General features: G+C 43.1%; 1 pseudogene; it reads left to right on the top strand.

The window, feature by feature from the left end:
* Positions 1 to 1,089: 1,089 nt before the first annotated feature.
* LOC138637640 (zinc finger protein 850-like) overlaps positions 1,090 to 26,540 on the top strand; it is a 136,413-nt pseudogene continuing 110,962 nt past the window's right edge.

Genomic DNA, 26,540 nt, shown 5'->3' with positions numbered 1-26,540 from the left:
GAGGGGAGACCATGGGGAGCGGTCTGTGTGACAGAGGGGAGACCATGGGGAGCGGTCTGGGTGATAGATGGGAGACCATGGGGAGCGGTCTGGGTGATAGAGGGGAGACCATGGGGAGCGGTCTGGTGATAGAGGGGAGACCATGGGGGGCGGTCTGTGTGATAGAGGGGAGACCATGGGGAGCGGTCTGTGTGACAGAGGGGAGACCATGGGGAGCGGTCTGGGTGATAGATGGGAGACCATGGGGAGCGGTCTGTGTGACAGAGGGGAGACCATGGGGAGCGGTCTGTGTGATAGAGGGGAGACCATGGGGGGCGGTCTGGGTGATAGATGGGAGACCATGGGGAGCGGTCTGTGTGACAGAGGGGAGACCATGGGGAGCTGTCTGTGTGATAGAGGGGAGACCATGGGGAGCGGTCTGTGTGATAGAGGGGAGACAATGGGGGGCGGTCTGGGTGATAGATGGGAGACCATGAGGAGCGGCCTGTGTGATAGAGGGGAGACCATGGGGAGCGGTCTGTGTGAGAGGGGAGACCATGGGGAGCGGTCTGTGTGATAGAGGGGAGACCATGGAGAGCGGTCTGGGTGATAGAGGGGAGACCATGGAGAGCGGTCTGTGTGATAGAGGGGGGGGCCATGGAGAGCGGTCTGGGTGATAGAGGGGAGACCATGGGGTTCCTGGCTCCTTCCTGCACTCAGTCATCTGGTGGAGGAGGCTCCCTGTAGATAATAGACAGCACAGAACCTTTGTTGATGGTAAATGCTGGATTGTGGACTGTATGGGCTCCTTGCAGGTGTGACGTCATTTCCGTCACGTGTTATGGGCGTGTTCTCTGCATCTTCAGTAGTGAGCAGGCTACACTGTATGGGCTGCAGTCAGGACCTGGCAGGAGCCCATATATTCTGCTGGTTTTAATAATTTATACCTTGAAGGAGCACATACATTTTAGGCTCAACCCTGTCTGTGGGGTCTTAGTGGTATCCCCGGGACTGCAGGATGTCATGGTCAGGTGATCAGTCAGAGGAGGGAGGAGTTATAATACTGCGGCACTTCCTGTCATGTGATCCTGCGACGTCACCGCAGGTCCTATGCTCTAGTCTCCACCTTCTCCCTCGTCCCCCGTGTTTGTCCCCGCAGGTCCTGTCCCCCCAGGAGGTGACGTCCGCACACGCTCGGGTACGGGACACTTGTCGTCCATGTTCCGCTCTCTCTTCCTCTCGCTTCTCCCCGTTGTTGTGTCGGTCACATACAGCGGCGGCTCCGCAGCACCGACGTCACCACATGAAGAAGCCGCGACATTCTGCGGTCACAGGACGGAGACTCCTGACCTGGAAACCTCTAGATTTCTCCATTGTGGAGTCTGAGCCTCGGCCGCGGTCACTGAGGTGATTAACCCCTTCATGACCGGAGCTTTTTTTGTTTTTCGCTCCACTTCTTCCCAGAGCCATAACTTTTTTATTTTTCCCTCAATTTGGCCATGTGAGGGCTTATTTTTTGCGGGACGAGATGTACTTTTGAACGACATCATTGGTTTTACCATGTCGTGTAACAGAAAACGGGAAAAAAATTCCAAGTGCGGTGAAATTTCAAAAAAATCCCACACTTGTTTTTTATTTGGCTTTTTTACTAGGTTCACTAAGGCTACGTTCACACTAGCGTTGTGCGCCGCTGCGTCGGCGGCACAACGCACGCAAAAACGCGTTTTGCGACGCATGCGTTGTTTTTTGCCAAAAATCGGACGCAAGAAAAATGCAACTTGTTGCGTTTTCTTGGTCCGACGCTTGCGGCAAAAAAGACGCATGCGTCGCACAACGCAACAAACAAAAACGCATGCGTCCCCCATGTTAAATATAGGGGCGCATGACGCGTGCGTCGCCGCTGCGTCGCCCGACGCTAACCCGACGCACACTAGCATAACGCTAGTGTGAACGTTACCTTAAAGGGATCCTGTCACCCCGTTTTTTGAGATTGAGCTATAAATACTGTTAAATAGGGCCTGCGCTGTGCGTTACTATAGTGTATGTAGTGTACCCTGATTCCCCATGTATGCTGAGAAATACGTTACCAAAGTCGCCGTTTTCGCCTGTCAATCAGGCTGGTCTGGTCAGGTGGGCGTGTTCACAGCGCTCTTTTCTTCCCCAGGTTTCCGTTGGTGGCGTAGTGGTGTGCGCATGTCCAGAGGTCCGACTTCCCTGCGCCCACGTGAAGACACAGCGCGCGATCTGCGCTGTAATCCCTTGCATCGGTGGGGGCGGCCATCTTCCTGGGGCCGCGCGTGCGCAGATGGAGTGCTCTGCTGCACGGGGCTTCAGGAAAATGGCCGCGGGATGCCGCGCGTGCGCATTAGAGATCGCGGCGGCCATTTTCCCAAAGCCGAGATGCAAACTCGGCTTTGGGAAAATGGCCGCCGCGATCTCTAATGCGCACGCGCGGCATCCCGCGGCCATTTTCCTGAAGCCTCGTGCAGCAGAGCACTCCATCTGCGCACGCGCGGCCCCAGGAAGATGGCCGCCCCCACCGATGCAAGGGATTACAGCGCAGATCGCGCGCTGTGTCTTCACGTGGGCGCAGGGAAGTCGGAACTCTGGACATGCGCACACCACTACGCCACCAACGGAAACCTGGGGAAGAAAAGAGCGCTGTGAACACGCCCACCAGACCAGCCTGATTGACAGGCGAAAACGGCGACTTTGGTAATGTATTTCTCAGCATACATGGGGAATCGGGGTACACTACATACACTATAGTAACGCACAGCGCAGGCCCTATTTAACAGTATTTATAGCTCAATCTCAAAAAACGGGGTGACAGGTTCCCTTTAATGCTAACACTGAGCTGCCATTATGATTCTCCAGGTCATTACGAGTTCATAGACACCAAACATGTCTAGGTTCTTTTTTATCTAAGTGGTGAAAACAATTTCAAAGTTTGTTAAAAAATATTTGCGCCATTTTCCGATACCCGTAGCGTCTCCATTTTTCGGGATGTCGGGTGAGGGCTTATTTTTTGTGCGTCGAGCTGATGTTTTTAATGATACCGTTTTGGTGCAGATACGGTCTTTTGATCACCCGTTATTGCATTTTAATGCAATGTCACGGCAACCAAAAAACATAAATCTGGTTAGATTTTTTTCTCGCTACGCCGTTTAGAAACCTTTTTTTTTTTTTAATTTTGGGATGCTTCAATAGCCTCCATGGGAGGCTAGAAGCTGGCATAGCCTTATCGGCTCAGCTACATAGAGGCGATGCTGAGGTCTCTCCTATGTAACAGAATTACTGCACAGGGTGACTCTTACAGCAACCTGGCATCAACAGCCATAGAGGTCTTCAGGAGACCTCTGGTTGTTATGCCAACGCACCGATGACCCCCGATCACATGACAGGGGTCAGCGGTGCACATATGACCAGCCGGAAGCACACTTTAAATGCCGCTGTCACAGTTTAACTGCAGCATTTTACTAGTTAATAGGTGCGGGCGGATCACAATTCCACCCACGCCTATTGCAGGCTCATGTCAGCTGTTCAGAACAGCTGATATGTCCCGGCTTTGATGTGGGCTCACTGCTGGAGCCTGCATCAAAGCGGGGGGATACTGATATCGGACGTAGTATCCCGTCTGATGTCAGTAAGGGGTTAATGGTCATCTAAGGAAGAATCACCGACCAGTTACGGCATCACTGTGCTCGATGGAGACAAGTCCGGAGACGCTGCAGGCCACGGTAGCGCGGAGACCCTGGACTCATCCGCTCACAGTCTGGTGTATGGAATAATCTGCTCCTAGGACACCGGGGATCTGGAGCTTCCACCACTCGGTGTAACCGGCTGCAGGAATGAGCAATACTGAGGAGAAAACTGTGCAGCAAATGGATGAAACGTTTCTAAAAGCGATGCGTGAGCGCGCTGGGATAAGGTGTTATCTGAGCATGCTCGGGTGCTCACAGTGTGTCTTTCGGGTGCTCGAATAATATGTTCCAGACATGCAGCCGCGGGGACTCGGACATTTCTCTAGCAGACCGAAGACACTCGGTGAGCACATGAGCATGCCCAGATAACACCTTATCCCAGCACCTTCACTAGTTACTAACCGTCGAAATCAGAAAATGTCGAGCAGTGCCATCAGCTCAGAACCGACAGTAACCTGTGGAACCAGCTCCCACCATTTACTGTCCGGAAAAGTCTGATCAGCAGTCGTCTTCATGGAAACAAGACCAAGAGACAACAGTGCAGGAAAACGTGGAACAGGGGTGTGGAAAATGGCGACAATGGTCAATGAATTTGTGAAATATTTAGCTGTAATGTGACCGAAGGGCTGGAGATTGGGACAATGAAGAAAGTCTGCAAGAACCATGAATCATCGTGTTATATATAACATCCAGTATAATGCGCACAAACATTATATATCTGGTGACTGACCGTCGCCTCCATCATCAGTATCTGGTGATTGCCCATCACCTCCATCATCAGTATCTGGTAACCGCCCGTCACCTCCATCATCAGTATCTGGTGACCGCCTGTCACCTCCATCATCAGTATCTGGTGACCGCCCGTCACCTCCATCATCAGTATCTGGTGACCGCCCATCACCTCCATCATCAGTATCTGGTGACCGCCCATCACCTCCATCATCAGTATCTGGTGACCGCCCGTCACCTCCATCATCAGTATCTGGTGACCGCCCATCACCTCCATCATCAGTATCTGGTGACCGCCCATCACCTCCATCATCAGTATCTGGTGACCGCCCATCACCTCCATCATCAGTATCTGGTGACCGCCCATCACCTCCATCATCAGTATCTGGTGACCGCCCATCACCTCCATCATCAGTATCTGATGACCGCCCGTCACCTACATCATCAGTATCTCTTGACCACCCATCGTCTCCATCATTAGTATCTGGTGACCGCCCGTCGCCTCCATCATCAGTATCTGGTGACTGCCCGTCGCCTCCATCACTTCTTCTCGTCACTTGTACACAGGTTATGGATGATCTCAGCAGGAGTTGGTGCCAAACATCTTGGAGTCCTGACCCCAGATCTGTGTATGAGGCCAGTGCGGATCCTTCTCTCTCTCTTCTGATCCCAGACAGACGGATGATGGGAGATCAGGGATCTGTGGGGCCGGATCATCACCCCCAGGACTCCTCGTCCTTAATGACATTGGCTGGATGTTGGGGGTCGTTGTCCGGCTGCAGAATAAACCTGGAGCCGATCTCTCTCCTCCCTGATGAATCTCCTGATGGAGAAGGATCTGCCAGGATTTTACAGCAATGAGGACGACATTAATCCTGACCAAATCCTCATCTCCATTGGCTGAAGTGCAGCCACAAACTTACAGGCCCCTCCACCGAGCGTCACTGCTCCTGCAGATGCTCTTATTGTTCTGCTCTTCAGCATTTTGGCAAAGGATCTGCTTGACTTTTAGCTTGGGAGAGGCATGGTAGGTAAGTATTAGACTCACTGTAGGGTCCCATGACAGAAACGTCCGCCTTGTTATGGCTGGTGGGCTCCTACGAGTTATCTAATTTGTTCGCTTGTGCAGAGCAGATGTCATATATTCAATGTTTGCCTGCGGTTTACTTCTTACACAGGCGGCTGCATTTCTTGTATATACTGTATGTATGTGATGGATTCAGAACTTTGTCATATGAGGTCTCTCTAGGACGGGACATAAAGCCCTGACACTTGTTGGGCCAGGAATTATGTTTAGGACCCTAAAAACTACAGAAGCCCTGAATGAGGAGAGGTAGAAGTGTGACTTTTGTGTCTGCTCTGGGATCTGATTTTAAGTAGGGGGCGCTATTATGAGTGAGCTGCAGCATGTGCTACATGTTCACAGATCGACCAGAAGAAGAATCCAATTTCACCTGTCAGAAGTGTAGACTAGTGGCCCTTTTAGAAGAAAAGGTGCGGGGTCTGGAAGAAAGAATAGCATCTTTGAAATTCATCAAAGAGAATGAAGACTTTCTAGACAGAACAGAAGCATCTCTACTGGTCACAGAAGGTGCAAAAAGTGTCAGAGAACCTCCAAAAGCAGATGAGTGGAAGCATGTGACCAAAAGAAGCAAGAAGACCATGGAGAAATCACCAACCACACAACTGAAGAACCGATATCAAATCTTTGTAGAGGATGAAGATGGCACACCTAAGAATGAAGCAATACCAGCAAGCAAAAAAGAAAAGGGCACACAGCAACAAGTGACAGCAAAAAGTACAGCCAAGAAGCAACGAAGAGTGGTGGTGGTGGGAGACTCACTACTGAGAGGCACCGAAGCAGCCATCTGCAGACCGGACATAACTGCAAGAGAAGTATGCTGCCTTCCAGGTGCGATGATCAAGGATGTGACCGATAGGATACCAAAGCTCTTCAGCTCCAAGGACGTCCACCCATTTCTTCTGATACATGTTGGCACCAATGACACGGCAAGGAAGGACCTACCGACAATCTGCAAGGACTTTGAAGAGTTGGGGAAGAAAGTAAAGGAACTGGATGCACAGGTAGTTTTTTCTTCTATCCTTCCAGTAGACGGGCATGGCACCAGGAGATGGAACAGGATCCTTGATGCAAACAACTGGCTAAGACGATGGTGCAGACAACAAGGATTTGGATTCCTGGACCACGGTGTGAATTACTGGTATGATGGACTCCTCGCCAGAGACGGACTACACCTCAACAAACCTGGGAAACACACATTCGCCAGAAGACTCGCTACACTCATCAGGAGGGCGTTAAACTAGAAGAAGAGGGGACGGGAAGAAAAACATTAGACTCGAACAAAGACGACCCAGGAAAACATACTCAGAAGGGAGGTAAGAACATTTCTAAAACAATCCACAGTGAGGAGATTGGAACAAAACAAAATCCTCTAAACTGCATGCTCGCAAACGCCAGAAGCCTGACAAACAAGATGGAAGAACTAGAAGCAGAAATATCTACAGGTAACTTTGACATAGTGGGAATAACCGAGACATGGTTAGATGAAAGCTATGACTGGGCAGTTAACTTACAGGGTTACAGTCTGTTTAGAAAGGATCGTAAAAATCGGAGAGGAGGAGGGGTTTGTCTCTATGTAAAGTCTTGTCTAAAGTCCACTTTAAGGGAGGATATTAGCGAAGGGAATGAGGATGTCGAGTCCATATGGGTTGAAATTCATGGAGGGAAAAATGGTAACAAAATTCTCATTGGGGTCTGTTACAAACCCCCAAATATAACAGAAAGCATGGAAAGTCTACTTCTAAAGCAGATAGATGAAGCTGCAACCCATAATGAGGTCCTGGTTATGGGGGACTTTAACTACCCGGATATTAACTGGGAAACAGAAACCTGTGAAACCCATAAAGGCAACAGGTTTCTGCTAATAACCAAGAAAAATTATCTTTCACAATTGGTGCAGAATCCAACCAGAGGAGCAGCACTTTTAGACCTAATACTATCTAATAGACCTGACAGAATAACAAATCTGCAGGTGGTTGGGCATTTAGGAAATAGCGACCACAATATTGTGCAGTTTCACCTGTCTTTCACTAGGGGGACTTGTCAGGGAGTCACAAAAACATTGAACTTTAGGAAGGCAAAGTTTGAACAGCTTAGAGATGCCCTTAATCTGGTAGACTGGGACAATATCCTCAGAAATGAGAATACAGATAATAAATGGGAAATGTTTAAGAACATCCTAAATAGGCAGTGTAAGCGGTTTATACCTTGTGGGAATAAAAGGACTAGAAATAGGAAAAACCCAATGTGGCTAAACAAAGAAGTAAGACAGGCAATTAACAGTAAAAAGAAAGCATTTGCACTACTAAAGCAGGATGGCACCATTGAAGCTCTAAAAAACTATAGGGAGAAAAATACTTTATCTAAAAAACTAATTAAAGCTGCCAAAAAGGAAACAGAGAAGCACATTGCTAAGGAGAGTAAAACTAATCCCAAACTGTTCTTCAACTATATCAATAGTAAAAGAATAAAAACTGAAAATGTAGGCCCCTTAAAAAATAGTGAGGAAAGAATGGTTGTAGATGACGAGGAAAAAGCTAACATATTAAACACCTTCTTCTCCACGGTATTCACGGTGGAAAATGAAATGCTAGGTGAAATCCCAAGAAACAATGAAAACCCTATATTAAGGGTCACCAATCTAACCCAAGAAGAGGTGCGAAACCGGCTAAATAAGATTAAAATAGATAAATCTCCGGGTCCGGATGGCATACACCCACGAGTACTAAGAGAACTAAGTAATGTAATAGATAAACCATTATTTCTTATTTTTAGTGACTCTATAGCGACAGGGTCTGTTCCGCAGGACTGGCGCATAGCAAATGTGGTGCCAATATTCAAAAAGGGCTCTAAAAGTGAACCTGGAAATTATAGGCCAGTAAGTCTAACCTCTATTGTTGGTAAAATATTTGAAGGGTTTCTGAGGGATGTTATTCTGGATTATCTCAATGAGAATAACTGTTTAACTCCATATCAGCATGGGTTTATGAGAAATCGCTCCTGTCAAACCAATCTAATCAGTTTTTATGAAGAGGTAAGCTATAGGCTAGACCACGGTGAGTCATTGGACGTGGTATATCTCGATTTTTCCAAAGCGTTTGATACCGTGCCGCACAAGAGGTTGGTACACAAAATGAGAATGCTTGGTCTGGGGGAAAATGTGTGTAAATGGGTTAGTAACTGGCTTAGTGATAGAAAGCAGAGGGTGGTTATAAATGGTATAGTCTCTAACTGGGTCGCTGTGACCAGTGGGGTACCGCAGGGGTCAGTATTGGGACCTGTTCTCTTCAACATATTCATTAATGATCTGGTAGAAGGTTTACACAGTAAAATATCGATATTTGCAGATGATACAAAACTATGTAAAGCAGTTAATACAAGAGAAGATAGTATTCTGCTACAGATGGATCTGGATAAGTTGGAAACTTGGGCTGAAAGGTGGCAGATGAGGTTTAACAATGATAAATGTAAGGTTATACACATGGGAAGAGGGAATCAATATCACCATTACACACTGAACGGGAAACCACTGGGTAAATCTGACAGGGAGAAGGACTTGGGGATCCTAGTTAATGATAAACTTACCTGGAGCAGCCAGTGCCAGGCAGCAGCTGCCAAGGCAAACAGGATCATGGGGTGCATTAAAAGAGGTCTGGATACACATGATGAGAGCATTATACTGCCTCTGTACAAATTCCTAGTTAGACCGCACATGGAGTACTGTGTCCAGTTTTGGGCACCGGTGCTCAGGAAGGATATAATGGAACTAGAGAGAGTACAAAGGAGGGCAACAAAATTAATAAAGGGGATGGGAGAACTACAATACCCAGATAGATTAGCGAAATTAGGATTATTTAGTCTAGAAAAAAGACGACTGAGGGGCGATCTAATAACCATGTATAAGTATATAAGGGGACAATACAAATATCTCGCTGAGGATCTGTTTATACCAAGGAAGGTGACGGGCACAAGGGGGCATTCTTTGCGTCTGGAGGAGAGAAGGTTTTTCCACCAACATAGAAGAGGATTCTTTACTGTTAGGGCAGTGAGAATCTGGAATTGCTTGCCTGAGGAGGTGGTGATGGCGAACTCAGTCGAGGGGTTCAAGAGAGGCCTGGATGTCTTCCTGGAGCAGAACAATATTGTATCATACAATTATTAGGTTCTGTAGAAGGACGTAGATCTGGGTATTTATTATGATGGAATATAGGCTGAACTGGATGGACAAATGTCTTTTTTCGGCCTTACTAACTATGTTACTATGTATTATAAAGTTCTGCATAATGGCCACACAGTTCTGTAACGATCTGTCAAGTAAAAGATTATTTCAGGTGAGATTTTTCACCAATTTCTCCTTTTTTCCTCAGGTTCTTTATGTACAGGACCCTTAATAGACGATGGTCCTTTCCATCAGTGACCCCCCTAGGATGGATCAGAGCACAGACCACATGGCGGCTCGGATATTAGACCTCACCCTGGAGATAATCTACTGGATCACTGGAGAGGTGAGAACTTCACATCACTCTGATCTCTAGGAATAAAGCAGGGAAATGACGGGAAAGGTGAAGGATTCTTGTCGCCTGTGTAGTGATCGGCGTCTCCCCATACACAGGATCACACAGTAGTGAAGACGTCGTCTGGGGAGTGTGTGACCCCCCGTGTGTCAGGAGGGCGGAGCCGGACCCCGAGTGACATCACCGAGCCTCCACCTCATTCACTGATACATGAGCAGAAGATCCTAGAACTGACCAATAGGATCACTGAGCTGCTGAGCGGAGAGGTGAGCGCTGCCGGGAATGCTGGGACATTATACAATAACGCCGGGGAAGGGGTGTGCTAATGACGGGTCATTGTGTGTGTCAGGTTCCTATAAGGTGTCAGGACGTCACCGTCTATTTCTCCATGGAGGAGTGGGAGTATATAGAAGGACACAAGGATCTGTACAAGAATGCCATGATGGAGGATCACCGGCCCATCACATCTCCGGGTAAGAGGAGACCTTCCTGGGTTGTAGAGAACAGGTCTGAGAGTCGTCTAGATTCCCCATCATCTGCTCATCACATATAGACAATGTATTCAGTCACTGCGGTTATTTCCTATAGATGGATCCAGTCCGAGAAATCCCCCGGAGAGAAGTCCCAGTCCTCTATATTCCCAGGATCGGCCAGAGGAGGAGGAAGATGTCCCCCGGGATCATCAGGTAGAGGAGATGAGATTTCTGTACATTCTCTATAGATTGATATAATGAACCTTCTAGTAATCTCCGGCCGTTGTGCCGAGTACTGGAGGCTCCAGCAGATCCTGTTATTGCCGCCTGTGGTCGGTATAAATGGTTTCCTCTTGATATAAGATTGTGTGACGCTTCCTGCTGTCTGGAGCTTGAGATGTAACGTGGATAAATGGAAAGTTCTGCAGTGAGATGTAGATGACAGATGAGAGCACAATGCCAGGCAGCTGCTTCTAGGGCAGAACACTGAGGCTGATGGTGAGAGTCTTACGGTCACAGCTTAGTTACATGAACTGTAATTGGTTCTCACCAAATTTTATAGTGAAAAAGTTGCCCCTAATTTCTTTTTTTATTCTGCTCTCACCAAAACCTAAAAACTTGGTTGTGGTCACCAGATTTAAAACAGAGAACGGCACACGTCCAGGGCTGCTCTTATCTGTCAGACATTTCTTTTTCTGGTCGATTGTTTCTGGTGTAGAAAACGCCGATCCTACATGAAATGTGAGTTTTAATCTTAATCCTTTACAAAATATGAAGTTCAGTTTTGGGTAGAAAGAGAATATAAGGAGGAAGATTTCTCCTTGTGTAGAGGGCCAAGCCGGCATAACAAGACTTATAGGCCATGCAGTGGTCCTCTGTGAATTTATATGCATGGCCTATGAGTCTCCTTACACCGGCTTGGCACTCTCCACAAGGAGAAACGTTCTCCCTTAGACACCCAGTCAGCGTTCTGCCACTCAGCGAAATCAAACCTTCAGCTTTGCACAGAGGAGGGGTAAAACTCCGAAACCTGTGTCTTCAAATGGAGTTCCTGGTTTGGCTTCTTATCCCAAGTCATGTGGCGAGGCTCGTTAAAGGGTCTAACTACGTTCAATAGGTGGTGGTAGATTTAGAGCCTCTGTCTGAAGAGAATATTAAAGTGATACGAGGCTCGGAGATCCCGAGATACGAGGAAAATAGTGAGAAGAAATCTCTAAGAAATCCAAGGGGAGGACGTGATAAAATTGTACAAATATATAAGTGTAAGAATCATTGTAAGCAGCTTTTCACAGTACGGCCCCGACAAAGGGAAAATAGTTCTCTTTTACTGGAAAAAAGAAGGCTCAACCTCCAGCTGTGACGTAAGGCTTCTTTACTGTAAAAGCGGTGACTGTGATAAATAATGTAAGGACTGGTGTTACCGAGCACAGATAGACTGAGATTATCTTAAGCAGAGAAATAACAGGAACATTTCTGTTAATGTAAAATACTTGATTGAAAGTTTATTCCGTCTGATCAAAATAACCATTTTAACCTCTTAAGTGCCGCTGTGAAGCAGTCAAAAGGTATTCAGGAGGGCCAAAGTCAGTTTGGGGCCTGTTGGGGTTGTCAGTGCATCCAGGGGCTTCTAAAGTGCTGTGTGTGGCAGATACAATATGGCGAGGACTGTGGGGGCCATGAGCGCGATACCGTACTGTGTGGGGGCACTAATGGGCATCGCTGTGTGGCTGACATACAGGACTTGGTGACGTTAGGGGGCTACAGATAATCGAACACTGGAGTGAGGACGGGAACGTGTCTGCCAATTTATTTTACATTTTTTGTTACATTTTTTCTATCCGCTGTGCTTTTGAATATGATTTATCTCATGTTCCTTGCGTACTGAGATTTTTGTTTTTTTCCTTTCATAGACGATGGTCCTCTCCATCAGTGACCCCCCGAGGATGGAGCAGGACACAGACCACATGGCGGCTCGGATATTAGACCTCACCCTGGAGATAATCTACTGGATCACTGGAGAGGTGAGATCTTCACATCACTCTGATTTCTAGGAGTAAAGCAGGGAAATGACGGGAAAGGTGAAGGATTCTTGTCCTCTGTGTAGTGATCGGCGTCTCTCCATACACAGGATCACACAGTAGTAAAGACGTCGTCTGGGGGGTGTGTGACCCCCTGTGTGTCAGGAGGGCGGAGCAGGACCCTGAGTGACATCACCGAGCCTCCACCTCATTCACTGACACATGAGCAGAAGATCCTAGAACTGACCAATAGGATCACTGAGCTGCTGAGCGGAGAGGTGAGCGCTGCCGGGAATGTTGGGACATTATACAATAACGCCGGGGGAGGGGGTCTGCTAATGGCGGGTCATTGTGTGTGTCAGGTTCCTATAAGGTGTCAGGACGTCACCGTCTATTTCTCCATGGAGGAGTGGGAGTATATAGAAGGACACAAGGATCTGTACAAGGACGCCATGATGGAGGATCACCGGACCATCACATCTCCGGGTAAGAGGAGACCTTCCTGGGTTGTAGAGAACAGGTCTGAGAGTCGTCTAGATTCCCCATCATCTGCTCATCACATATAGACAATGTATTCAGTCACTGCGGTTATTTCCTATAGATGGATCCAGTCCGAGAAATCCCCCGGAGAGAAGTCCCAGTCCTCTATATTCCCAGGATCGGCCAGAGAAGGAGGAAGATGTCCCCCGGGATCATCAGGTAGATGAAATGAGATTTCTACAATTCCTCTACAGAATAAAGGGGTTGTCCAGACATATAATATTGATATCAGATTTTTAGCTCTGGCCGTGGCTGGATGTAAAGATTGAATGGAGTCAGGACATCACAGCTGTGCTCAGTATGTAGCGGCCGCTGCGGAGAACTGCAGATCAGCTCCTGTTATCTTACATACAAATATTCAATCTGATTGAGATCTGGGGAATTTCGAAGCTAAAGCCTCATCTCACAGTTCACAACTACAGAGAAGGAGAATTAGCAGATAATCTGCGCTGCTGGTATCAGATCTGATAGATCCAAGTCCAGACACAAAGTATTTGCGGTTCTTCTTCATTCAGTCGACGTGTTTCGAAGTACTACAGAATGAACAATCGGATCCACAAAACCTAGACAGATATTTCTTACAATCAAATGCAGGTTTCTCCTGTTCTCTTTTTTCTTTTTATCTTCTTCCTCTTGGAATCAACAATCTTTTTTTCTGATGAACCCTGATGAACTTTCATCACTATAAATGTAGCCGCACTGTGCTTTAAACTTTGTTTTTCTTGTCCTGATGAAGAAGTCTGTGCTACTTCGAAACGCGTCGGAGGAATAAAGAAAAACCACAAATACTTTCTATCTGGACTTGGATCTATCAGATGTGATACCACAGCGCAGATTATCCTCCTTATCTGTGATTTCCCGGTCTGAGGACCCGTTGGACCTGCAGCAGCTGGATTTAGAAGTCATGGAAATATTGTGTATACGTAACTAAATCAGATTAGTATAACCGTATTTAACATTTTTATGTCCCTCGGATAAAACCCTGTTGCGCTGTTTTTCTCCTCCTGGTTTTTTATTTTTCTACTACACACCAGTTGACAACCAGGCACATTTTCAGGTTTTTTTCGCACATGTATTTGTAAGAACTCTGAAGTTCTACTAGTTCGGTCATTCGTATAATTCATTTTTTTTCACCATATGCATGTCCCTTTTTTTTGTCATTTAAAGGGAACCTGTCACCCCGAAAATCGCGGGTGAGGTAAGCCCACCGGCATCAGGGGCTTATCTACAGCATTCTGTAATGCTGTAGATAAGCCCCCGATGTTACCTGAAAGAGGAGAAAAAGACGTTATATTATACTCACCTAGGGGCGGTCCTGCTGCTGGTCAGGTCGGATGGGCGTCTCCGGTCCGCTGCGGCGCCTCCTATCTTCTTTCCATGACGTCCTCTTCTGATCTTCAGCCACGGCTCCGGCGCAGGCGTACTTTGCTCTGCCCTGTTGAGGGCAGACAAAGTACTGCAGTGCGCAGGCGCCGGGCCTCTGACCTTTCCGGCGCCTGCGCACTGCAGTACTATAATCTGCCCTCAAGAGGGCAGAGCAAAGTACGCCTGCGCCGGAGCCGTGGCTGAAGATCAGAAGAGGACGTCATGGAAAGAAGATAGGAGGCGCCGCAGCGGACCGGAGACGCCCATCCGACCTGACCAGCAGCGGGGACCGCCCCTGGGTGAGTATAATATAACGTCTTTTTCTCCTCTTTCAGGTAACATCGGGGGCTTATCTACAGCATTACAGAATGCTGTAGATAAACCCCTGATGCCGGTGGGCTTACCTCACCCGCGATTTTCGGGGTGACAGGTTCCCTTTAATTAATTTATGATTTTAACCACCATAAAGGACAATTAAATTACATTTCTAAATGTGTTCCGTTTCCATTGCAATTATTTTTATGTAAGATACATGTGAGATTGTGGGGCCAGAAACGACAATTAGGACTCAGCAGCTCCTGCTACTTTCCAACGCCCGGTTGTCACCTGATTCCTGGGTCCAGAGGGAAGGTGTTGTCAGCCCTTCTTTTACTGTATACACAGTGCTCAATCAGGACAGCCAAGATGGCGATATACCATTTCTATCTTCTCTGTTGGGGTCCAGTCGTCCCTCACAGGCAGCTTCCTCCTCTTCCACAATCTTGTACCGCTGTTGACTCTGCAGTGACACTTTAGAATGTCACTGCAGAGTAACATGTGGACCATCCGGATGGTTAAAGCCATAGGACGGTCTAGAAACAGTTAAACAGTTAGATCACATTATTTTGCTGTAATAGGGCTACCAGCATTAAGAACTTTCACTGTGGTCTTTGCACATGTCACATATTGTACATATCTGTGCCGAGAGCTAAGGTTTCCCAGCAGAACCTGATCCAGAGCATCGCTCTACCTTTGCCACCTTGTCTCCTTCCGATAGATCACCTTGGTACCATCTGTTACCCAGGTAAGTGACGCACACACACCTTGCCATTCATATGATAATGGAAACATGATGTATGAGCCCGGGCTAGGATGTCTAGAGAAGAGACTTCTTGAGGGAGGACATGATGAGCGCTGAATGAGGGAAGAGTCAATCTTCAGTAGTGATGAAATGCTGCTGTACTGTAAAAGTGGTGACTATGCTGCAAAACTGGTGTGACTGAACACAGCGTCCACTTCACAGTAGATCAAGATCATTTCATACAGAGAATTATCAGGAACATTTCCGTCAATGTGTAAATGATGAGGTTGATTGGTAATTCTGCTTGATCATCACTTGAGGAGATCCTTCTCCTTTACTTGTAATTTCTTTTTTTCTCATTCACCCGGATTTAAGATAATCCAGGATTCCTTTTTCCCTTTCCTCTCATATTCACTGTGGGATTCTTGCAGGAAAACTCCAGTGGAACAAAGTGTGGACTCGAAAACTTCACATCTGCGTCAGTGATCGGTAAGAGCCGTCCATACATCTTGTTTTACTGTAAATTTCTGTATTAATGAGATCACTTCGTCATCATGAATATTTCATTTATTGCCATCATATCACATCATATTCCATGGCACTTTTACAATGCGATACAATATGGACAGATGCAGCACCAGTCAAAAGTTTGTACACCCCTGTGCATGTGGTGGTTTTGCTTGTTCTTATTGGAATGTGCACATTTTAGATTCAGACTGAAGGCAGCAAAACCACAAAGTAATGAGGAAACAAGAGTGAAGGAACACGTATGAAACAAATCAGAATGTGTTACACCTTAGATTCCTCATTGTACCCCCCTTTTACTCTGATGACAGCTTTACATCCCTTAAGCGTTTTTTCAGCAGTTTCACCAGGTCAACACCTGGAATAGCTTGGACAGTGTGGAAGGAGCTCCCAGACAGGCTGAGCTCTTGTCGGCTGCTTTACCTTCTCATCCCAAACCATCTCCGTTGGGCTAAGGTCAGGCGATTGTAGAGGCCATGTCAGCTGAGGCAGCCTCCAACATTCTTCTTTGTCACATGCTCCTTACGTAGCCTTGAGGTTTGTTGGAAGCATTGTCCTGTTGCAGTGCAAATGATGATCCCGATAAGTTACTGCAAAGTGAATTTACAAGTGAGGCCATGGCAGGTATGCAGGCTACTCCACTGCCATTCAGCGCTACAGTTTGCTGCCACTTCCTTCCATTATTTAAGCTTACTCCTAGCTGTCTCCTATTCCGGTTATAGGTTTTCTATGTTGTCCTCTCTGTTCCAGTTTAAGCCGTGGAGTTCCAGTTACTTTTTTATTTCTCCCTGCTTGTCTCCCTCCCTGTGTTTCCTTTCCTTAGTAGTGAAACTACTGTGTTGCTGCCCTACTCACTAGCTAGGGCTAGCTCAGGACCAGCCAGGGCTTAGACACGTGATGGCGCCCAGGGGGAAGGACCCGTCTAGGGACGATAGGGAGAGCAGGGTGCAAACTCATGTGAATGTTTAGGGGTCTCCCTTCTCCCCATCGTCAGGGCACCCTTTACCTTCTTTCCTTCCTTTGCGCCGCACCTACTTTGCGTCAAGTCTCTGAAGAACCACTGACTGCCATAGCAATCCTATGGTTGACCACCTAGTAACACTTAGGGATAATAACTTTTGGGAAGCACGTAATGTTAGCACCTTAGTGACGTGTATTTGGGAAACACCATTTGGTCATTTTCACAAATCCAGGAAGATCATCATTTATGACTGCATTATGCCCTTCATAGTCAATTCTACAATATTCATTGTCCAATCTCACATCCCCCAATAATAATGGTACTCAATTCTCAAGGTCTCCGATTTGGACTCATCGGACCCCAGTACAGATTTTTACTGGTTTAATGTCCAGTTCTTGTGTCTTTCTCTCCAACATAGTAAAATGGAGAATGTTAAACAGGACATGGAAAGAACGTCATTCACATTCACTATGGCAGATAGCCGCTGGTTTATTCACCTGAACCGTAATTGTTTTTATAATGGATTTTAAGATGTAAAACTAAATGGATTCACACACAATGGCTAAATGATATAATAGGTCACTGAAAGGATCATGAATAATACATGCAAGAGAATAGAAAAAAAACGTACCAGATATAAAAAGTAAATCTGCAATAAACATGTCTCATGTACAGTGGGGCAAAAAAGTATTTAGTCAGTCAGCAATAGTGCAAGTTCCACCACTTAAAAAGATGAGAGGCGTCTGTAATTTACATCCTAGGTAGACCTCAACTATGGGAGACAAACTGAGAAAAAAAAATCCAGAAAATCACATTGTCTGTTTTTTTAACAATTTATTTGCATATTATGGTGGAAAATAAGTATTTGGTCAGAAACAAACAATCAAGATTTCTGGCTCTCACAGACCTGTAACTTCTTCTTTAAGAGTCTCCTCTTTCCTCCACTCATTACCTGTAGTAATGGCACCTGTTTAAACTTGTTATCAGTATAAAAAGACACCTGTGCACACCCTCAAACAGTCTGACTCCAAACTCCACTATGGTAAAGACCAAAGAGCTGTCAAAGGACACCAGAAACAAAATTGTAGCCCTGCACCAGGCTGGGAAGACTGAATCTGCAATAGCCAACCAGCTTGGAGTGAAGAAATCAACAGTGGGAGCAATAATTAGAAAATGGAAGACATACAAGACCACTGATAATCTCCCTCGATCTGGGGCTCCACGCAAAATCCCACCCCGTGGGGTCAGAATGATCACAAGAACGGTGTGCAAAAATCCCAGAACCACGCGGGGGGACCTAGTGAATGAATTGCAGAGAGCTGGGACCAATGTAACAAGGCCTACCATAAGTAACGCACTACGCCACCATGGACTCAGATCCTGCAGTGCCAGACGTGTCCCACTGCTTAAGCCAGTACATGTCCGGGCCCGTCTGAAGTTTGCTAGAGAGCATTTGGATGATCCAGAGGAGTTTTGGGAGAATGTCCTATGGTCTGATGAAACCAAACTGGAACTGTTTGGTAGAAACACAACTTGTCGTGTTTGGAGGAAAAAGAATACTGAGTTGCATCCATCAAACACCATACCTACTGTAAAGCATGGTGGTGGAAACATCATGCTTTGGGGCTGTTTCTCTGCAAAGGGGCCAGGACGACTGATCCGGGTACATGAAAGAATGAATGGGGCCATGTATCGTGAGATTTTGAGTGCAAACCTCCTTCCATCAGCAAGGGCATTGAAGATGAAACGTGGCTGGGTCTTTCAACATGACAATGATCCAAAGCACACCGCCAGGGCAACGAAGGAGTGGCTTCGTAAGAAGCATTTCAAGGTCCTGGAGTGGCCTAGCCAGTCTCCAGATCTCAACCCTATAGAAAACCTTTGGAGGGAGTTGAAAGTCCGTGTTGCCAAGTGAAAAGCCAAAAACATCACTGCTCTAGAGGAGATCTGCATGGAGGAATGGGCCAACAACAGTGTGTGGCAACCTTGTGAAGACTTACAGAAAACGTTTGACCTCTGTCACTGCCAACAAAGGATATATTACAAAGTATTGAGATGAAATTTTGTTTCTGACCAAATACTTATTTTCCACCATAATATGCAAATAAAATGTTAAAAAAACAGACAATGTGATTTTCTGGATTTTTTTTTCTCAGTTTGTCTCCCATAGTTGAGGTCTACCTATGATGTAAATTACAGACGCCTCTCATCTTTTTAAGTGGTGGAACTTGCACTATTGCTGACTGACTAAATACTTTTTTGCCCCACTGTATATATGTAGGAATAAATATATATATATATATATATATATATATATATATATATAGCAGTGAACATGTCTCATACCCAGGAGCCCAGGTGGATAAGAGCTGACTTTCCATCCTGCAGTTTCCTTGGACTCCTCTCCGTCTAACCTCTTTTATATCCTTGTTAAAAATCGTTATTGCGCAAAAATATCTCATCAAGACTTAACCAGGTGCGTTATTCTTAAAATAAAAATGTCATGATATTCTGACTAAAGTATAGTGGTTTATTGAGTTATCCACCATCGCAACAAAAACATAAAAGGTAGATGAAACAATTACAAACAGAGTGTCCATGTGTAGATATCAGCGCTTCTCCTGTTACTCATCTTTCCAGGGTCCTGAATGGTAGAAGTCATCTGTCTGTGTGAAAGTCTGAAGTCATCATGGCATGGAGTAGCTAACAGCTGTTGTTCCTAGTGTCTTGTCCCATGTCCATGGAGAATGATGGTGAAGGAAGGGAGGTGACCGTCCCACGTGACAAAAGCCCCCCGCCCCCTCCTAAGAGACGTTTATATATGGTTTCTACAGATCACGTGTCTTCTGTATATGGAGTTAACTTATACTCTGAGCTACATACACAGAAATAGCTTTTGATAGTGTCAGCAAGAAACCATGTGCTCGATACAGAATAAAAATAAGAATAATTAATATTTAACAATTCCCCCTTTTGAGGGTGACAGACATTGATTGGAACCCTCAAATTAAAATATTAATAAAATCTACTTTCTTCTTTGGCAAAATGATGTAATAAATAATATTATTAATAATAATATCGTTATATGTTCTCAATAATATAATGATATATAAATTCATGTTATGGTAAGCCGTGACCAATATTCATATAAAATATATATATATATTATACTTCCCTATATCTACTTGAAGCATCTCAGGTCTGATGTCATCTGGTCTTCATATTGATGTCTTCTTGGTTCTTTTAAACAATCTTTATTATAAGTCTTTTGTAATAGATGATAACATGTAGATATGTAGAGACCGTGTGTCATGTGTCAATCAAAGTCCATAAAATCAAATGTTGATAAGAAAACAAAGTCCATAGATGAAATGTCGCTTTAATATCTGTGCAGTGTCACCTTTAGAGACCTGGACTTACATTGGCTCGCCTTGGAAATCATCTGGAATCCTCATATCGTCCGCACTGGTCTTGGGACAGGTGTGACGTCTTTGGTCAGCACAGCAAGGGTTACATTGACTCTTCCTTGCTAAACATAGCACCATAACCAGTCCTTAGTGCACAGGACACATGTCAGGGTTGTAGCGTCCTGACAATTACCTGAGTGTTCACCAGCTTTCATGGAAGTCTTATAGGTGATAGGAAACCACTGGAACGTAATAACACAGTTCATCTTTGATACTGTACTCATAGTCAGTGATGGATGCTGTAGTTGTTGTCAGTGGTGACATGTATTGTATTTGACACAGTCTATTACTCAGAAATCATAGCATTGTTACCTTGTGGAACTTCTGGATAACGGCTTTTCTTCTTGCAACTTTTAAGAATCAATTGAATTTAGAAAAATGTAAAGTCTTTATTAACGTATCTCCGGTATCTTGATTGAAGTCTTCATTCCCTATTCTATACCAAATCTGGTTCTTTTCCCTAACTTATAACATCACAGCGTACCATAGCAATCAATAATATTCATATAATTATTAAATTATATTAATATGAAATTTATATTTAGAAAATAAAATAATAATAATAATAATAACAATAAATGATATATTATTTACCATATTCTTCATGTGATTGGACATTTTTATGTCATAGGTGTAATTTCTTTTTGAACCCATAGATGTCAGTATGTCTTTTATGTAACAAGTGCTGATATTTATTATTAAAACTTTATTAATTTATGTTCAGTAAACCAATAATATGTAAGTATGTATAGCCATGAACCAAAATAAGTATATATATGAATAAATGAATGAATGAGTGAAAGAATTGTTGTATTTAACTCAGGAATTGAAACATTTCTTATATAATGAAACCATATGATCACTATATTTGATAAAGCAATATGCTTGTAGACATTACTCTATTAAATATTGATTTTTCCTTGATGAAAAATAAGAATGAAAAATAAAAATTGAAAGAAAAGTGGAAAAAAAATGAAAAATAAAAATGAGAATAAAAAATAAAAATAAGGTCTTTATATGTTGATGACAAATGCTGAGATTGTTTCAGTAACACACTCCCTTAATACTTCCTCATGTAGATGTTGTCATAACCTTGGATCACCAAAATATTGAAATTATGCAGCTTTGCATATAATACCCTTCATTAGAGAAAAAAATGATATTTATAATATTTATTGTTATTGTACCCAATAATACCTTATTAATATTTCTTCTTTATTAAAATGTGTGAAGAAGAGGTATTGATGAAATGTGATGATGTGATCAGGATCAAAAACACATTTCCCCCTTAATATCAAAAAATATTATTTTATGAAAAAATTAATTTGTAAAAACCCAAGTGAAAAATCATTATTTTTATAACTGTCATATCAACTTGTGCCATATATTTGTTTGAAGATGTGTACTCATCTATGTAAATATAAAAAACACTGAAATATGAAAAAATTATCATTAGGAAAAAATGTTCTAAATGTAGGTTTCCTTGATAAACCATATTGATGTGTTATTGTACTTATTAAATAATAATAATAACTAAAGAAATATATGTTGCATACATGTTGAATAATAATATTTAAATATATCTTAATATTCTAATAATTTAACTGAATCCTATTATTATTATTTTTTTTTAAACACACAGTTGTTGGGTTTTTTTTTTTCTGACATACCATAAATCATGAGGCCTCAGTCAAACTGTGCATACACATTCCACATTCCACATACCACGCTCTGGTCACTCTTACATTACCTCTCATGTCAAATTCACTCAGCAGCTGCTCATATGCTCTCTCACCTGTCACATGTGACTCACATAGACGTTCACAATACATTTCACATACAAAGAATAAAAAACATGTATATTAACCCAAAATATTGTATCCTAATTATCAATCAATGCGCATTTTAATCTATTAAATTTAGTATTCTAATATTCCTTTGAATATTCCCCAAATATTATTTAACAGTATCAGTATGTTTTAAACTATAGAAAGGACTGGACTCATTTACAAGAAACCCGAGTTGAATGTTTCAACACTATTTCGGTACAAGCCTGTTACTCAAACCATTTGAATGTATAGGCTGAGGAAAATTCCTAAAACTAAAAAAAAACAAGGCTATATGATATTTCTTAACTCACAGCTGTCACGTCATGCACCATGCAGTGGGAGGAAAAAAAAACATAATGTTACAGAAAAACATGTAGTACACACATTTTTAGGTTATTAGATATATTATTTTAAGTGTTAAATATATAAAAATCATGCAGTTAATATAACTTCCTGTGTGAATAAGACATAAATTCATGAAACAGGTATTTTTTGTTCAATCCTCGCTTTGAAAGTAAAATTCTAAGGGAAATGAAAGATAAAGGTTAATTTCATATTTATTTCAAAACAAAATAATTTAAATATCTTATACATATGTATATATTTAATAAATGTATTTAATTGTAATTATAAATATTTTTTACTGGAGTATATTTTAATTATTTCACTATATATATAAAAATGCAGTTAATATAATCTCTACTTATACAAATATGCTACAGTATTTACTGTATATTATATTAATATATGTAACTGCAGAATTATATTGAAATAGAATAATTACATATTAATAAATAATACATTGTATAACTCATCATATAATATAATTACATATTTAGCCAATTCCTATCCCAAAATGTAACTCTCTGTCGATTATCTGAAATGCTTTATTTAGTAAGGTCAGATTTAACCCTATGGACTCTTTGAAGAACTGCTGTGATAATGGAGTGTTCAGCTGAGCTCCCCCTGGGATACTCACCTGCTTCCGTCTGTCAGTTTCCGCCATCTTTAGAGACAGATCTGAGCCTTCAGATTTTAAATCTTTCAGAGAAATTTCTTTAATAGACTCCTGAATCTTTTCATAGGGTTTGTAGCAAATATGTAATTTTCTTCGTACTTCATAGATGTGATTTTGGAACAGTTTTGGAGATTTTGATTTTGGCTTTTGATAAGATTGAATTCTGACTGGTTTCAAAAACTTAGTAAAATGTGTTTTCCTTTCAAGATTCTCGTGTTTTCTAGAAAAATCAAGGGATTGGGCGCATTCGTATAAAGAATTTTTCTGTGTAGCAATTATACGAGATACAGGATTTAAGAATTTAAACTTGTTTACAAAACAATTTATCATGGATTGTTGATTCAAATTCGTACAGACCAATTTATAAATCCTTTCAAAAATGGCCATAAAAGTAAACGTACATTCTTCCCGGCCAATCTTCAATTTTAGAAGAATATCAAGATCTGGATAATTTTCTTTCAATCCACAGAAAATCAAAATTCTTAATCTTTCTACATCAGTCATATTTTCATACTCCTCATTCTGCATTTCTAATGAATATCTTCTCATAAAAGTTACTGGCAGCCAAATTTTAAACAAATTATTTTTCTCCTGATTAGTCAAATCAAACTTATCAGCAAAACTTTCAAATATCTCTGAATTTCTGCACACATGGATTTTGTCATCATATGCAGGAATGATTTTGCATAATTTTAGCAGGATTTTCCTAGATTTAAGTTGGAGTTGGGCCTCTGAGTCGTCTATTTTTAGTGGCCCTTGTACATCTGTCCCTCGTAGATCATCTTTGTCAATTGTCATGTCTCCTTCACTTCCTCCATCTTGTTTTTCATTTTGTGTCACAAAGTCAATGTCACTTTGGGTGGTCATCGTCATTACAGATACGTGCGTCACATCTTTCTCACTCTTCTCATTACAGTCAATCTTGGGAACATCATTCGTTTCCTTAGAAATTCTTTCTACACTGTCTTTTTTGGACTTCTCTGTCACAAACTCGTTAAATACATAAACCATATGTAAAATATTTTTAAGTTGCTCTTTTTCTTTTTTCTTAGACATTAGCTTAGAATCTAAATTCAAATTCGAATTCGCTATTCTGCATTCTGCAAATAAATTAGACCAAAATATTTCTAAGCTAGATCCGTACAAACTTACAAATTCTATCTGACTTGATTTAGCATATGAATTTATCAAATCCATTTGTCTTACCTTGAAATCTCAGCTTGTAATCCCTTTGCTTTTACAACGCTGGGCTCCGGACTTCAGCACGGCTATTTTTAGCACGTCTGTTCTTCAGCACTACCAGTGCTTGCTGTCAATCCGTACAACACCTGTTAGTCTCCGTCATTCGTAGGTTCTTGTGAGATCTTTGTGACTTGAAATTTTGAAGTGGAATTCCTGAATACTTGCACAATCTAGCGGAACTCTTCTGTCTTCCCCCGTGTGCAAGAAGAAGGAAATTCACGCAAAAATAGCACAAAAAATCAAAACTGGCTGGCTTGGCCAAATGTTAAAAATCGTTATTGCGCAAAAATATCTCATCAAGACTTAACCAGGTGCGTTATTCTTAAAATAAAAATGTCATGATATTCTGACGAAAGTATAGTGGTTTATTGAGTTATCCACCATCGCAACAAAAACATAAAAGGTAGATGAAACAATTACAAACAGAGTGTCCATGTGTAGATATCAGCGCTTCTCCTGTTACTCATCTTTCCAGGGTCCTGAATGGTAGAAGTCATCTGTCTGTGTGAAAGTCTGAAGTCATCATGGCATGGAGTAGCTAACAGCTGTTGTTCCTAGTGTCTTGTCCCATGTCCATGGAGAATGATGGTGAAGGAAGGGAGGTGACCGTCCCACGTGACAAAAGCCCCCCACCCCCTCCTAAGAGACGTTTATATATGGTTTCTACAGATCACGTGTCTTCTGTATATGGAGTTAACTTATACTCTGAGCTACATACACAGAAATAGCTTTTGATAGTGTCAGCAAGAAACCATGTGCTCGATACAGAATAAAAATAAGAATAATTAATATTTAACAATCCTCCTTGTCCTTCTGAGGTTTCTAAGCAGGAAGAAGGGTCCATAGAGACATTTCTAAAATTATGACAAGTGTCTTGATCGTGCGCTTGTTCTGAAGTGACAATTTAGCAATGTTCTGGTACCTGCTTTCCCTAAAAGGCTAAATCAGAGCTGAAACTAAGAATATTAAACTGGTAAAATCAAATTGTACCTATAAGTTAGCCCTTCTCAATGTAGAAGTGACAGGATCCCTAGAAGGTGAAAAGTAGAAAATTAGGTGATTTATTAATTTAACTTATTTTCTTAAAGCCCCACTCCAGCGTTTTTTTTTTAATACACGGCTGGAGTGGGGCTTTAAATGTAATTCCCCTGCCCCCTATCTCATACTCACCTGCCGCCACCTTCATTGTTTTCCAGCGTTGCTCCCACCAAAAAGTGACCTTCTGGCAGCTCCTGTGTGTCATGGAGTAAGCCGGAGGTCACTTTCCAATACAATATACAAAAAAAGGTTGCACTCTATCATGCCAAAACACGTCAAATATGAAATATTGCTGGTTCCTCCTCCTCTCACCTTCCCCTTACTGTTGGGGTTCCTCAAGGATCAGTCCTAGGCCCCCTACTCTTCTCGTTGTATACTGCCCCTATTGGACAAACAATCAGTAGATTTGGTTTCCAGTACCATCTCTATGCTGACGACACCCAATTATACACTTCTGCTCCCGATATCACACCGACCTTTTTAGAAAACACCAGTGATTGTCTTACCGCTGTCTCTAACATCATGTCCTCCCTCTATCTGAAACTAAACCTGTCAAAAACTGAACTCCTCGTGTTCTCTCCCTCTACTAACCTACCTTTGCCTGACATTGCCATCTCCGTGTGCGGTTCCACCATTACTCCAAAGCAACATGCCCGCTGCCTTGGGGTCATCCTTGATTCTGACCTTTCATTCACCCCCTACATCCGATCACTGGCTCGCTCTTCTTACCTGCATCTCAAAAACATTTCTAGAATTCGCCCTTTTCTTAATTTCGACTCTGCAAAAACTCTGACTGTTTCACTTATTCATTCTCGTCTGGACTATTGTAACTCTCTACTAATCGGTCTCCCTCTTGCAAAACTCTCCCCGCTCCAATCTGTCCTGAATGCTGCAGCCAGGATCATATTCCTCACCAACCGTTACACCGATGCCTCTACCCTGTGCCAGTCATTACACTGGCTACCCATCCACTCCAGAATCCAGTACAAAACTACTA

This window comes from Ranitomeya imitator, chromosome 5, assembly GCF_032444005.1.
Source record: "Ranitomeya imitator isolate aRanImi1 chromosome 5, aRanImi1.pri, whole genome shotgun sequence".
Classification (NCBI taxonomy): Eukaryota; Metazoa; Chordata; class Amphibia; order Anura; family Dendrobatidae; genus Ranitomeya; species Ranitomeya imitator.
Note: the sequence above shows the minus strand (reverse complement) of the source record. Positions and strands in the feature narration are given on the sequence as shown.